Source organism: Dama dama, chromosome 22, assembly GCF_033118175.1.
Source record: "Dama dama isolate Ldn47 chromosome 22, ASM3311817v1, whole genome shotgun sequence".
NCBI lineage: Eukaryota > Metazoa > Chordata > Mammalia > Artiodactyla > Cervidae > Dama > Dama dama.
Genome location: NC_083702.1, coordinates 8,219,481 through 8,235,111, shown reverse-complemented (window position 1 = coordinate 8,235,111; position 15,631 = coordinate 8,219,481). Strand labels below are relative to the sequence as shown.

Here is a 15,631-nt window from a genome sequence, read left to right as displayed (position 1 = left end):
ACAAACCAAACAAACACAGAAGCACCTGCTAAAATCAAGTCAGTTATTCTGAAAATCAATTAAATTATTTATGTCCTTTGAAATGCTTATTTCAAAGGGAAGTCCAGAGAAAGAGAGAGAGCCAACTAGAAGCCACTGTACTGAACAGATTTTTAGTTAAATCAGGTTCTTTGTCTCTCTGTTTTGCTAATGGTGTGGATTGTTGACCTTTCCAATCATTAAGTATGGCTGCTTAGTAAGATCCCCTTGGGCTTGGTTTATTCACAGTTTTCTGAGCTACAATTCCCCCATGTTGATGGCCTAAAAGCATAATGAGGTGAATGAATCACAAGTAATAATAATTTTAAAAATCTAAGCACAAACAAAACTGCAATTACCATGAAGAAGCAGCATTCTGATGAGGGGAGAAAATAAGTCTTAGGCCAGGGGAGAATACATAATGACTGCCAATTTTGTGTACTGATCACTGCACGCCAGGCACGATTCTAAGCACTTACCCATTTAGTTCTAGTAAAGACATTTTACAGAAGAGGAAACTGAGGCACAGAGAGGTGAAGTAGTTTGCTGAAAGTCACACAGCTAGGAAGTGACCAAGCTATTATGTAACCAAGGCAGCCTGGCTCAAGCGTGACTATTTCAACCCTTTTAAGGAAGGGGATGGGAAAGGCATAAAAAGAAGTTAAATGTACGTGAAGAAAAGGACAGTAATATTTCTAAATGCACACTGATCAGTGTATTCGTTTCTTGGGGGTGAGTGAAGTGAAGTGAAAGTCGCTCAGTCGTGTCCGACTCTTTGCAACCCCATGGACTGTAGCCTGCCAGGCCTCTCTGGCCATGGGATTCTCCAGGCAAGAATACTGGAGGGGGTTGTCATTCCCTTCTCCCCGGGATCTTCACGACCCAGGGATTGAACCCAGGTCTCCAGCATTGCAGGCAGATTCTTTACCATCTGAGCCACCAGGGAAGCCATACTTGGTGGTTTAGAACAACAGACACAGGACTTCCCTGGTGGCCCAGTGGTTAAGATTTCACCTTCCAATGCAGAGAGTGTGGGTTTAATCCCTGGTGAGGGTTTAATCCCTGGTGAGGGATCTCATATGACCTGCTGCAAAAAAAAACAAAATATAGAATTGAAGCAATATTGTAACAAATTCAATAGATCTCAAAAATGTGTGCATGTGTGCTAAGTCATGTACAACTCTTTGCAACCCTGTGGACTGTAGCCCGCCAGGTTCCTCTGTCCATGGGATTCTCCAGGCAAGAATACTGGAGTGGGTTGCCATTTCCTCCTTCAGAGGATCTTCCCGACCCAGGGATCAAACTTGAATCTCTTACACCTCCTGCATTGGCAGGCGGGTTCTTTACCACTAATGCTACCTGGGAAGCCCCAGACTTTAAAAATGGTCCACCTAAAAAAAAAAAAAAGAAAAATCTTTAAAAAAATGTAAATAATAAAACAAAAACAGACATTTATTCTCCTACAGTTCAATCCAGGATGCTTTGTTCAAGACCTTTAACTCAATTACATCTGCAAAGACCTTTTTCTTTTTTTTCAAATAAGGGACATTCATAGGTTCCAGGAGTTTAGATGTAAACCTATGATTTGGCAGACCACCATTCAACCTGCCACCATCAATTAGAACTAGATGCTGTAGGAAACAAAACTCATCTCACACTGGCTGAAATAACAAAGTAGATGAATGGTCTAGGACAGCAAAGGCTTCAGGTGAGGAGTCTGGGAAGGGCTCCACTTCCAGGCAGGCTCTTCCCTTATGGTCTGAAGGGCTGTCAGCTGCTCCTGGGTCACAGATTTCCTTGTTCAACTTCACATGGATGAGAGAAGGTTTTCCTTCCAGAAACCCCCAGCCCATGTTCCTTTGTCTCCCCTCAGCTCTAAGGTATGTGTCCAGCAGTAGCTCTATTGCTGTGAGTGCCGTGACTGGAGTGGAGGTGTGTGCGTTCCTAGGGCTTCCCAGGTGGCTCTGGTGGTTAAGAACCCCCTGCCCATGCAGGAGACAAAGGGGACTCGGGTTCAATCTCTGGGTTGGGAAGATCCCTGGAGGAGGGCACGGCAACCCACCCCAGTATTCTTGCTTAGAGACTCCCATGGACAGAGGAGCCTGCTGGGCTACAGTCCATGGGGTCACAAAGAGTCGGACACGATTGAGTGATTAAACACACACACAAGCATGTTGATCCTAAGCCAACCAGGAGCCACCACTGGAGGTCGACAGGGTGTTTCCCCCTTTAGAATACATGGCTAAGAGTGGGAGAGTCCCCACTTCAAAACCAAGGTACTGCCAGGATGTATTGTACAACACAGGGAATATAGTTAGTATTTTATAATAACTGTAAATGGAATATAACCTATAGAAATTGTATAAAGAATTAAAAAAAATTTTAAATCAAAAAGTACAACCTCAACCTTGATCAAACATCTTATAAACACAAATTGTTGCAGGCTAAAGGCAACCTACTCCAGTATTCTTGCCTGGAAAATCCCACAGACAGAGGAGCCTGATGAGCTACTGTCCATGGCATCGCAAAGAGTCGAACACAACTGAGCAAATAACACACACACAAAGAAAACAAAATCAAGATACTGTTGGGAGACCCAACGTGGGCTCTTGTTGTTCAGTTACTAAGTTGTGTCTGACTCTTTGGGACCCCGTGGACTGCAGCGCGCCAGCCTCCTGTGTCCTCCTCTGTCTCTGGAGTTCGCTCAAATTCATGTGCACTGATGCTATCCAGACATCTTATCCTCTGCTGCCCTCTTGTCCTTTTGCCCTCAATCTTTCCCAGCATCAGTGTCTTTTCCAATGAGTCAGCTCTTTGCATCAGGTGACCAAAGTATTGGAGATTCAACTTCAGCATCAGTCCTTCCAATGAATATTCAGGGTTGATTTCCTTTTAGATTGACTGGTTTGATCTCCTTGCAGTCCAAGGGATTCTCAGGCATCTTCTCCAGCACAATTTGAAAGCACCAATTCTTTGGCGCTCTTGCTGTTAGTCCTTTCTTTAAACTTCCCAGGGGGCATGGCTTCTTTCATCTTACAGATGTTGAAATGGAGGGTCAGAAATATGGACTAACTCAGCCAAAATTACTCACTCTTAATGGAGCAGAGCCAGGGCTGTGGATTCCACAGCCTTTCTCAGGCTCGTGGTCAGGCCCAGGACCCTGTCTATTTTCTGTCCTGTAAGTGGACTACAATTCTCTCCTTGGAGTTATCCCATCACAGATAAGTGCACATCCACTGAACATGAAATAAAACATGATATTTGAGTAAATTACAACCCAATTTCTCTAGAGAACTAATGAAAGAGTTGGAGATAAAAGATAATCACACCACAAAAACTAAATACTGCCTTACTTTATATCACTTTAATGGGCACTGATACCTTCATGCCTATACTAAGAGTCTCCCAATGTTCTGGCAAACTTGGTTGAAAAGCAATATTCAATATATTGATTTCTGCTTTCCCCATTATAAAAATCAGTGAAAAATTAACTCTCTTTAGGCCCTCTGGACCCTGACTCCCTTGTCATTTGCCCTGACAGAGGCAAGTGAAGAATTTTGGTACTGCTGGGAGACAGAGGATTCAGTGATGGGGAGGGTGGAGCCTGCCAGCATCCAGAAGCTGTGATTTGGGACTTCCCTGGTGGTCCAGTGGCTAAGGGGGGGTTGGATTCCTGGTCAGGGAACAGGACCCCATGTGCTGCAATTCAGAGTTTGCTTACCGCAACTAAAGATCCTGCATGCTGCAAATAAGACTGAGCGCAACCTAATGAATTTTTTGTAAAAATGCCTGTTTTTATAAAATGAGCTTTAAAGATTTTCCAGTTTATCTCCTTACTTACTATAGGGACCCCCTTACTTCAGGGCTTTTGGGCTTCCTTGATGGCTCAGGGGGTAAAGAATCCCCCTGCAATGCAGGAGACGTGGGTTCCATCCCTGGGTCGGGAAGATCTCCTGGAGGAGGACATGGCAAAAATTCATTCTAGTATCTCTGCCTGAAAAAATCCCAAGGGCAGAGGAGCCTGGGCACACACACACACTGTTACTTCAGGATACAGACTATTTTATTCCTCTTTGTACTCTGAGCACCTCTTAGCGTTTGGTCCTAAAGCAGGTGCTCCATCAATGTCTGTCAAAGAAATGAATGAGTGAAGAAACAGACCTTTTCTAGTGCATACAAAATGGATCAGGTTTTTAGGGACTGAGTCATCTGCTTCATACTGATCAAACTCACACCTAAATTCATAAGGAATTTCTATATAAAGCAGAATTCAGAAAGCAGAAAGTCTGTTTTCCTTTGCATGAGGCAAGGAAGTTCTCACATTTGCTACAACATGGATGAGCCCTGAGGACATTGTGCCTAGTGAAATAAGCCAGTCACAGAAAGATAATATTGTATGATTTCTCAAGATAATATTGTATGATTCCTCTTGTAGGAGGTCTCTAGAGGAGTCAAAATCCACAGAGACAGAAAGTAGAATGGTGGTTGCCAGGGGCTGGGGAGAGGGAGGGATGGAGAACTGATGTTTAATGGGTATAGAGTTTCAATTTTACAAAATGATGAGAGCTACGCTGATGAATGGTGCTGATGGCTGCACAGCATTACGGGTGTATTTAATATCACTGAACTGTATACTTAAAATGGTCAAAACGATACACTTTATGTTGTGTGTATTTTACAATTTTTTTTAATTGGAAAAACTTTTTTTTGGGTAAAAATACTCTTTCTGGGCCAAAGCCTGAAAGTTGCAAGCCTTCAGCAGGCTCAAGAGTTTCAAGATATCAGTTATGTGAGACAGATGTGCCCGTGCAATTGTTGTCCAGGTGGGGAGACATTCCTGGTGCTTCCTACTCTACCATCTCTCCCAAATCCTCCCACAAGAATTTTATAAACTGCGATATTACAATTTTGCCAGCCTCTTCCCCAAAACTGGCAAATTTCATCACGTGTCCAGGATAATACTTAATAAAGATGATTTGGCTTCTGATGAGTGAATTCCAAACATTAAAAAGAATAAGTGTGATATATACACACAACTATATATAAAACAGATGACTAATAAGGACCTACTTACAGTACAAGGAATTCCACTCAACACTCTGTAATGACCTGTATGGAAAAAGAATCTAAAAAAGAGTGGGGACTTCCCTGGCGGCGCAGTGGATAAGAACCTCCCCGACAATGCAGGGGACATGGGTTCAGTCTCTAGTCTGGGAAGATTCCACATGCCAGGGCTCTGTATGCCACCATGATCTAGAGCCTGTGAGCAGAACCTACTGAAGCCTCCACGCCTAGAGCTTGTGCTCTGAACACGGGAAGCCAATGCAACAAGAAGCCTGTACACCGCAGTGAAGACCCAGTGCAACCAAACATAAATAAAAAAGAGTGGTTCTATGTATAAACAATTCACTTTGCCATATAGCAGAAACTACCACAACATTTTTAAATCAACTATACCCTGGTAGCTCAGACGGTAAAGAATCCGCCTGCAATGTGGGAGACCTGGGTTCGATCCCTGGGTCGGGAAGATCCCCTGGAGGAGAGAATGGCAACCCATTTCACTATTCTTGCCTGGAGAGTCCCCATGGACAGAGGAGCCTGGAGGGCTACTGGTCCATGGGGTCGCAAAGAGCTGGACACGACTGAGTGACTAAGCACAACATGCTCCAATAAAAATGAATTTTAAAAAAGAAAGTCTTCCTGCTGTGTTTCAAAATGCGGGCTGGGGGATTTGCAGAAGCAAGGAGATGAATTAACAAGCAAGTTTATAAAGTGAACTAGATTGTAAACTCCATTTAGTGGTACCTGCTTAAGGAAATCCTCAAACTCTCATGGATGATGAGTTGTTGTTTTTTTCTCCAACTAATTTTAAGAGAAGCACTTATTCCTACTCCTACTACTAAAACTAGGAAAGATCTTGGAACGTCCTGATTTCAGCGACCCCTCTGTTATTCAACACTTTCTCACAGGGCAGGCAGCACACTTTTAAAATTTATTTTTATTTTATTTATTTGTGTATTTGGCTTCACCAGATATTAGTTGTGGCATGTAAACTCTTAATTGCAGCATGTGGGATCTAGTTCCCCAACCAGGGATCAAACCCAGACCCCCTGCATTGGGAGAAAGGAGCCTTAGCCCCTGCACCACCAGGAAAGTCCCAAGCTATACCCGTAGATGTGGTTAGTGACAGTCTATGAATTTTTTTTTCTTTTTTATTTTTCAGCCTATGAATTTTGAAAGACACCAGGAAGACACCCCTTAGCAGTTACCATACAGTGGCCCTTCACATTTTTATTCTCTATATTGGAAACAGAATGACTCTTTTACATGTAAATCAGATCCTGAAAGGATATTTATTACTTGTGCCATCATAAAATCAAGGCACAGTATGACAACATTATATATTTCATTTCTCACTGATGTTCTTTTGATTAAAAAATGAGATGTCAGAGGACCAGGTACCAGCTCCATCTATTTACAATTACTTCTCTGCTGGGTGACTTTGGATAGGAAACTTGGCCTCTCTGAGCCTTAGTTTTCTCAATAATAAAATAAAACTGTAATTTTGATAACATTTTAGAGTGCTTTCAAGTCTAAAAGCTTAAGATTTGATGACTTTAACTAAAAGTCCACAGCTTTCAGAGTACTAATTCTTGTGGATCTATCATAAGTTCTCATGCGAGACTGAAGGTTTTAGTCGAGGTTTCCAGAGAAACAGAACTGAAAGATGTATTTATATAGAGAGATTTATTTTTAAAAATTGGCTTATGTAGTTATGGGGGCTGGCAAGTTGGAAGTCTGCAGTGAAGGTCGGCAGGCTGGGAATTCTGGCAGGAATCTGTGTGGCAGTCTTGAGTCCTAAGACAGCTGGAGGCAGAATTCCTTCCTTCTCTGGGAGCTCAGTCTTTTCTCTCTCTCTTTTTTAAAAAATATTTATTTATTTGGCTGCTCCGGGTCTTAGCTTCAGCACGCAGGATCATCAATCTTCATTGTGGCATGCGGGATCTTTAGTTTCATTGTGTGAACTCTTAGTTGCGGTTCAGTTCAGTTCAGTTCCTCAGTCGTGTCCAATTCTTTGCAACCCCATGGACTGCAGCACGCCAGGCCTCCCTGTCCATCACCAACTCCTGGAGTTTACTCAAACTCATGTCCATTGAGTCAGTGATGCCATCCAACCATCTCATCCTCTGTCATCCCCTTCTCCTCCTGCCTTCAAACTTTCCCAGCATCAGGGTCTTTTCCAATGAGTCAGTTCTTTGCATCAGATGGCCAAAGTATTGGAGATTAAGCTTTGGCATCAGTTCTTCCAATGAATATTCAGGATTGATTTCCTTTAGGATGGACTCGTTGGATCTCCTTGCAGTCCAAGGAACTCTCAAGAGTCTTCTCCAGTACCATAGTTCAGTTGCAGTATGTGGGATCTAGTTCCCTGACCAGGGATGAACCCAGGCCCCCTGCTTTGGGAGTGGGGAGTCTTAGCCACTGGACCACCAGGGAAGTCCCCAGTCTATTTTCTTAAGGGTTTCTACTGGCTGAATGAGGCCTACCCACATTATGAAGGGTAATCTGCTTTACTCAAAGTCTACAGATATAAATGTTCATCTTATCTGAAAAATGTCTTCACAGCAACATCTAGACTGGTGTTTAGCCCTACAACTGGGTACTATAGCCTAGCCATGTTGACATAAAATTAACTCCCATACCAATAAGCTGCCAGGGAGGATCCCTGTTCCCTTCTTTCCATCCTCATCAAGCCCCTACCCTTGCCCTTGGGGTTCTCAGAGTCCGGCTGGAAGAAGGCTCCCATGCTTCTTGCATGGAACAGAGGTGTGCTTCAGACAGTAGGGGAGCCCCACCAGGGGGCTTGTAAAGTTGTAGCCTTCTCCTCTGCTCCCTGCTTCTTGTCCCCCCGCCCCCAGAAAATGAGGAAAATGACTCCCTGTTTAATAGGTTAGATCCCTGTGAGTTTGCTTTGTGTGAATCAGATGAGTCAGTCCTCAAGGGCCCAATTAATTTTGTGCTAAGCACGGTGCTAAACATAGCCTAGAGTCAAAAAATGGTGAACTGGACAAGCAAACCAACAATTTAACATAGGGTTCTGGGAAAACAGGTTTGAGGGTAGACTATGAGGAAAGCTTTCAAGAGAAGATGATCTTGGAATTGGATTTGGAAGGTCAGCTGGGGAATCATCCAAGTGAAAAAGGTGAGGAGTAGCATCTTCTGCATGGTACCAGCAGGTGCAAAGGAAGGGGCGTGGGGACGGGCCCGGCAGGCACGTTCCCACAGCGCTCTGTCACCCTGACCAAGCTCCTCAGAGTCATCACTCCACATCTGTGTTCCCCACTGAAACATGAACCACAGACAGAGGCCAGGTCCCATTTATTTCTGTTTTTCCAGCACTTAGCATACGCCTGGCATGTGGTTAGAATACCTAAAAAAGGCTGATCAAATAACACCGAATTCAAGTTCAAATCTGGCCACAGTGTGGGTTCAGCCCTGACCCCTGCCAACCTTTTGGCAAATCCTCACAGTTCTCGAGAAGGACTGGGCAAGAGAGAGGGAGACAGATCACCACGACCACTCTTACTGAGAAACCGAAGTGTATTTCTACTACTGGTGCAGAAGCAGCACCACTACAGAACTGAACCTGGAAACAGGCTTGGTAGAGGTGGAGGTCATCATTGTGTTCGCACTCATCTAAAAGCCATTCATTCAATACATGGTTTTTAAAATATTTTTTATTGTTATTTATTTATTTGGCTGTGCCAGGTCTTAGTTGCAGCTCATGGAATCTTCAATCTTCACTGTGGCATGTGAGCTCTCAGTTGCAGCACGTGGGATCTAGTTCTCTGAGCAGGGATTGAACCTGGGCCCCCTGCATTGGGAGTGCAGAGTCTTAGCCACTGGACCACCAGGGAAATCCCCTCAATCAGTGTTTTTTGACCCATGAGTAACCGAATCCTAATTCTTGCTAGATGTGGGTATTGTGCTCAGTGCTGGAGATCATTTGGGCACAAATCCTTGTGCCCAAATTGCATATTAAAACATGCAATTCTCTGTGTACACTCTTCTTTCATTTGATATCTGATGCTATTAAAAGGGGGCTTCCCAAGTGGCATTAGTGGTAAAGAACCCACCTGCCAATGCAGGAGACACAGGACACCCAGGTTAGATCCCTGGGTCGGGAAGATTCCCTGGAGAAGGAAATGGCAACCCACTCCAGTATTCTTGCCTGGAGAATCCCATGGACAGAGGAGCCTGGCAGGCTACAGTCCATAGGGTCGCAAAGAGTCAGACATGACTGAAGCAGTGTAGCATGCAGGCAGGCTATCAAAAGGACAAAAGACATAGCTGAGAGTCAAGGGAGTCAGCTCTCAGTAATCCCACCAACATCCCCAGGGGATTCAGAACTACAGTGAAGAAGAGAGAAATCAACAGTCAGCACTGCCCCTGCCTTATCCACACCGTGGGTCCGGATGAGGCATCAGTTACCATAGCTACAAGCCTGTCTCTTGGGGAGCACACCACACAGTAGGTACCTGAAGAAGCTCACACTAATCACATGAGATGTAGATCTTGGCTTAAATAGAAAAGTTTTCCTTTGGAACTTACAATTAATGAATGTGACAGAACAAGATCTGATAAAAAATAATCAGTCTGCTTCCCTTGGATGGAAATTAACAGCCTGGTTCATTATGGGAGCCAGGAAAAAACACAAAGCTGGACACTGCAATTATCTGTTCATTGTGATGCATCTTCAGCTATTGGACATGGCATGCTTCCAGAAGGCACACGCAGGAGACACGGTGGAGAATGAAAAAAACAAAACCCCTTTCAGATGGGGATCAGATTAGGGAGTTTATGTTACTCCACCTAATAATAAGAATGACACAGCGACATGATGCTTTTCAATTTCTACCACACTCTCTTGCATATTATTGTATTTGATCTAGTCCTCTAGTGTCCTTCCAAGGCTGTTATGGACAACACCCATTCTCATTTATAGAAGAGAAAACCAAGCTTCAAAGATGTCTTGTGATTTGCCAAAAGCCACACAGACAATCAGTGAAAGAAGTAAGAAAGCCACTAGGAGACTTCCCTGGTGGTCCAGTGGTTAAGAGTTTGTCTGCCAAGGCAGGGGACAGGGGTTCAATCCCTGGTCCGGGAAGATCCCACATGCCTCAGGTCAACAGCTTGTGTACCACAACTACTGAATCCAAGCGGTCTAAAGCCTTTGTTCTGCGACAAGAGAAGCCACAATAATGAGAAGCCCACACACAGCAACGAGGAGTAGCCCCTGATCACTGCAACCAGAGAAAGCCTGAGTGCATCAACGAAGACTCAGCACAGCCAAAAAGGAACAAATACAAATTAAAAAAGAAAGAAAGCAGCTAGGATTTGAATCCAAGTCTCCTGACCCTCCTTCGTCCAGTGAGCTTGCTATCATACTCAGGGATGATTTAAAAAATAACTCACTTTCCTGCCTGAGTTCTTGGAAAAGCAACTTAGATGAGATGACTTTCCAGAAGCAAATGTTGTGAGAGTGATCACAGAGCTCACGTAGAAGGCCATGTGAGAGGTTTTCACCAGCTGGTATCTGAGAACACTGTGGCATACTTACAGAGACGAATCAGGCTTTTGGCATTTTTGAGAGAAAAAAATCATTAATGATATGCTAACTTTATGAAAGATTTTCCCCCCCAGAATCTGTTTCTTTTTCTTCTTAATTACATTCTAATAGTCATACTGAAGCAACAACACATTTGTCCCTAAGTGAAATAGAAGACCTCATCTAAAGGCATAAAACCTATTAAATCACAGCGTGTGTTAATCACTCAGTTGTGTCCCACTCTTTGCGGCCCCATGCACTATAGCTCGCCAGACTACTCTGTCCATGGAATTCTCTAGGCCAAAAATACTGGAGTGGATTGCCATTCCCTTCTCTAGGGGATGTTCCTGACCCAGCGATCGAACTGGGTGGGGTCTCTGCATTGCAGGCAGATTCTTTACTGTCTGAGCCACCAGGCAAGCTCCGTTAAATCACAGAGGCATAGAAAATAAAAATACTACCAGGCCCCCAATCTCACTCTAGGACCTCCAGCCATGACTAAGAAAAACAGCCAACACTTACATAACACTTAGGATTTGCTAGGCACTGTTCTATGCAGTTTGTATATATTAGCTCATTTAATCCTCCTGAAAATCCTAGGAGGAAGGAGCAGCAGCATCTTGATTTTGCAGATGGGAAAACTAAGGCAAAGCAGCTTGTTTGGGGTCACCCAGCCAGGTCTCCGCTGAGCTGAGATTGGAGATTGAGCAGGCTTGGGGCCAGTCTGAGTCTCAGCCATGAGATGGAGTCTGAGATGTCTCTGACGCTTCTTCCTGAGGGAAGCAGTTTGGACAGAAGACTTCTGGGTTTTCTCCCCACTCCCTCACTGGTTCCTAATTTGTGAGATGTGGATATGCCTAGCATCCATTGGTTTGCATGAACAATGGCGTGGACTGTTAAAAATTATGTTTATCAAACCATGTCATAACAACGGAACTATAGGTATAATCTGTGTAAAGTGGCAAAAATAGTATGTATAACTTGCCTTTTACACTATGATTTAAAACTGTAGCTATGAGGAACTATATTCAGTAGCCTGTGATAAACCAGAATAGAAAAGAGTATATATATAACTGAGTTACTTTGCTATACAGCAGAAATGAATACAACCTTGTAAATCAACTTTGTTGTTCAGTCACTAAGTCGTGTCCGACTCTGTGCGACCCCATGAACTGCAGCACGTCAGGCTTCCCTGTCCTTCACTATCTCCCAGAGCTTGCTCAAATTCATGTCCATTGAGTTGGTAGTGGTATCTAACCATCTCACCCTCTGCTACCCTCTTCTTCTCTTGCCTTCAGTATTTCCCAGCATCAGGGTCTTTTCCAACTATATGTCAATAACATTTTTTAAAAAACTAAAAAAAACCCTGTAATTATGTCATCTAATCATAGTTGTATGACTATACACATGGGAAAATAAATGAGAAATACACTAAATATTGGGCATCCCAGGTGGCTCAGTAGTAAAGAATTTGCCACCAAGCAGGAGATATGGATTCGATTCCTAGGTTAGAAAGATCCCCTGGAGAAGGAAATGGCAATCCACTCCAGTATTCTTGCCTCGGAAATCCCATGGACAGAGGAGCCTGGCGGGCTACAGTCCATGGGGTTGCGAACATTCAGACATGAATGAGTGACTGAAAAACAACAATGCCGAATATTAACAATGGTTGTTCTGGAGTGGTAGAACTCTAGGTGACTTATCTTCTTCATTCATTTATCTAATTGGCCCAAGTTTTCTTCAGTGAGGAAATCTGTATAAAGAAGGTATGGAATTTTAAATTATGTCACAATTGGGAGTAATTTAAATTGGTAAAACTTGTCTAGCTGTAAGGAGTATGGACCAGAAAACATTTCAAAGTTCTCATTGCTGTAACAGGATTGGTTCTAGAACTAGGCACTAGAGGGGTGGGTTAGCTTAGAAAGAAAGCATAATAAGGGGATATGATGGTTGTACACAACTCTGATTGTCATTCAGTGGGTGATGTTGCCTGGTGTCATGTTGACCACAACCCCACGTGAGCCGGGGAACCCCAGTCTTTCTTTCTGCTCAGAATTAAACATGCCAAGAGAGAGCGGTTCACACAAGTCACCAACAGAGCACACCTGTGACCCTCACGGCTGAATCCAGGTTTTCCTTTTCTCCTTTCTGCCCACTTGGCTGGAGCCAGAGGGAAGGAAGAGGAGGAACATAAGACATGGTGTGTGCTCTACAACTGATCCACACCTGTACTTCACGCCTCCTGACGCGCACAGACGCCCTCCAGTAAACCTCTGGCGACTGATACTATCTCCTTTCCAAATAAGCTCATTGTTCATGGAAGAGACAGGCTTAAACTCGAGAACATTATCATCTGTATAATTCAGTATTCCCTTTAACCCAAACCGGGAGCTTCCATGTTGAAACATGCAGTGGAACACAGGATACAATCTCTGTTTTTGTGGAGTTCACAATCTAGCTGCACCAATGAGATATTTACATATGAAGAAATTACAATATAGGAAGATCATAGATACTACCCTTTTCTTTGGACAGTGCCATGCAGCTTGTAGAATCTTAGTTCCTGACCAGGGATTGAACCCAGGCCCTCAGCAGTGAGAGCCTCTAGTCCTAACCACTAGAGAACTGCCTACAGATACTACTTTAAAAAAAAAAAAGATTATTTATTTACTTGGCTGCACTGGGTCTTGGTATGGTATGTATGGTATAGATCTAACAGAAGCAGAAGATATTAAGAAGAGGTGGCAAGAACACACAGAAGAACTATACAAAAAAGATCTTCATGACCCAGATAATATGATGGTGTGATCACTCACCTAGAGCCAGACATCCTGGAATACGATGTCAAGTGGGACTTAGGAAGCATCACTATGAACAAAGCTAGTGGAGGTGATGGAATTCCAGTTGAGCTATTTCAAATCCTAAAAGATGATGCTTTTAAAGTGCTGCACTCGATATGCCAGCAAATTTGGAAAACTCAACAGTCGCCACAGGACTGGAAAAGGTCAGTTTTCATTCCAATCCCAAAGAAAGGCAGTGTCAAAGAATGTTCAAACTACTGCACAATTGCACTCATCTCACACACTAGCAAAGTAATGCTCAAAATTCTCCAAGCCAGGCTTCAATAGTACATGAACTGTGAACTTCCAGATGTTCAAGCTGGATTTAGAAAAGGCAGAGGAACCAGAGATCAAATTGCCAACATCCACTGGATCATTGAAAAAGCAAGAGAGTTTCAGAAAAATATCTATTTCTGCTTTATTGACTATGCCAAAGCCTTTGGCTGTGTGGATCAAAACAAACTGTGGAAAATTCTGAAAGAGATGGGAATACCAGACCACCTTAGCTGCCTCCTGTGAAATCTGTATGCAGGTCAAGAAGCAACAGTTAGAACCAGATATAGAACAACAGACTGGTTCCAAATTGGGAAAGGAGTACGTCAAGGCTATATATTGTCACCCTGCTTATTTAACTTATATGCAGAGGACATCATCCAAAATGCCAAGCTGGATGAATCACAAGCAGGAATCAAGATTGCCATGAGAAATATCAATAACCTCAGATATGCAGATGACACCACCCTTATGGCAGAAAGTGAAGAAGAACTAAAGAGCCTCTTGATGAAAGTGAAAGAGGAGAGTGAAAAAGTTGACTTAAAACTTAACATTCAAAAAACAAAGATCATGACATCTGGCCCCATCACTTCATGGCAAATAGATGGGGAAACAATGGAAACAGTGACAGACTTTATTTTGGGGGGGCTCCAAAATCATTGTGGATGGTGACTGCAGCCATGAAATTAAAAGAAATTAAAAATTAATAGCTCCTTGGAAGAAAAGCTATGATAAACCTAGACAGCACATTAAAAAGCAGAGGCATTACTTTGTCAACAAAAGTCTGTCTAGTCAAAGCTATGGTTTTTCCAGTAGTCATGTATGGATGTGAGAGTTGGACTATAAAGAAAGCTGAGAGCCAAAGAATTGATGCTTTTGAACTGTGGTGTTGGAGAAGACTCTTGAGAGTCCCTTGGTCTCTCAAGGAGATCCAACCAGTCCATCCTAAAGGAGATCAGTCCTGGGTGTTCATTGGAAGGACTGATGTTGAAGCTGAAACTCCAATACTTTGGCCACCTGATGCGAAGAGCTGACTCATTGGAAAAGACCCTGGTGCTGGGAAAGATTGAGGGCAGGAGGAGAAGGGGACGACAGAGGATGAGATGGCTGGATGGCATCACTGACTCAATGGACATGAGTTTGGGTAAACTTCAGGAGCTGGTGATGAACAGGGAGGCCTGGCATGCCGTGGTTCATGGGGTTGCAAAGAGTCTGACACAACTGAGCAACTGAACTGACTCAGTTTTCCATTTGTAAAATGAGTATGCTAAACCCAATCTTCCAGGATTATGGTGAGAATTAGGTAAACTGTTTAAGTTTCTTGTGCCTCCCAGCATTTGCCACATGTTTAAAATTCATCTCAGCTCATCTCACGACTGAGTGACTGAACTCAACCGAACTGGGTCTTGGTTGTGGCATGTGGGATCTAGTTCCCTGACCAGGGACTGAACCTGGGCCCCCTGTATTGGGAGCATGGAGTCTTAGCCTCTGGACCACCAGGGACATCCCTATAAATACTAATTTTTATATAAGACCAAACAATTTTGTATTGTTGGTGATTGTCCAAAATAAATTGCAGGCTTCTTGGGGGCTAGGATTGCCTCATATTTCTTCACATACCCCATAGTGTCTCTGCAATTCCTGCTTTCTTTGGCCACACCGCAGGGCATGTGGGGTCTTAGTTCTCTGACCAGGGATTGAACTTGGGGCTCTTGTTAATGAAAGCACAGAACTCTAACCACTGGACAGCCGGAGAATTCCCTCTACAATGCCTGTATTACAATAACGCTCTATATTTGGTAGTTTTGTTTGGGACTAGAAAATTATAGGTCATCCTGAAATCTTTAGGCCTGTTGCCTACTTAGCCAGGTGCCTCTATCCTAAGGAAGGT

The 15,631-nt window shown here is 43.5% G+C and overlaps 1 non-coding gene across 1 annotated transcript; it reads right to left on the bottom strand.

Annotated features, from left to right (window-relative positions):
* Positions 1 to 8,863: 8,863 nt before the first annotated feature.
* On the bottom strand, positions 8,864 to 8,936 carry TRNAG-CCC (transfer RNA glycine (anticodon CCC)). Its single transcript has one exon. It is a non-coding gene; the product is annotated as a tRNA-Gly (tRNA).
* Between the last annotated feature and the right edge of the window lie 6,695 nt (positions 8,937 to 15,631).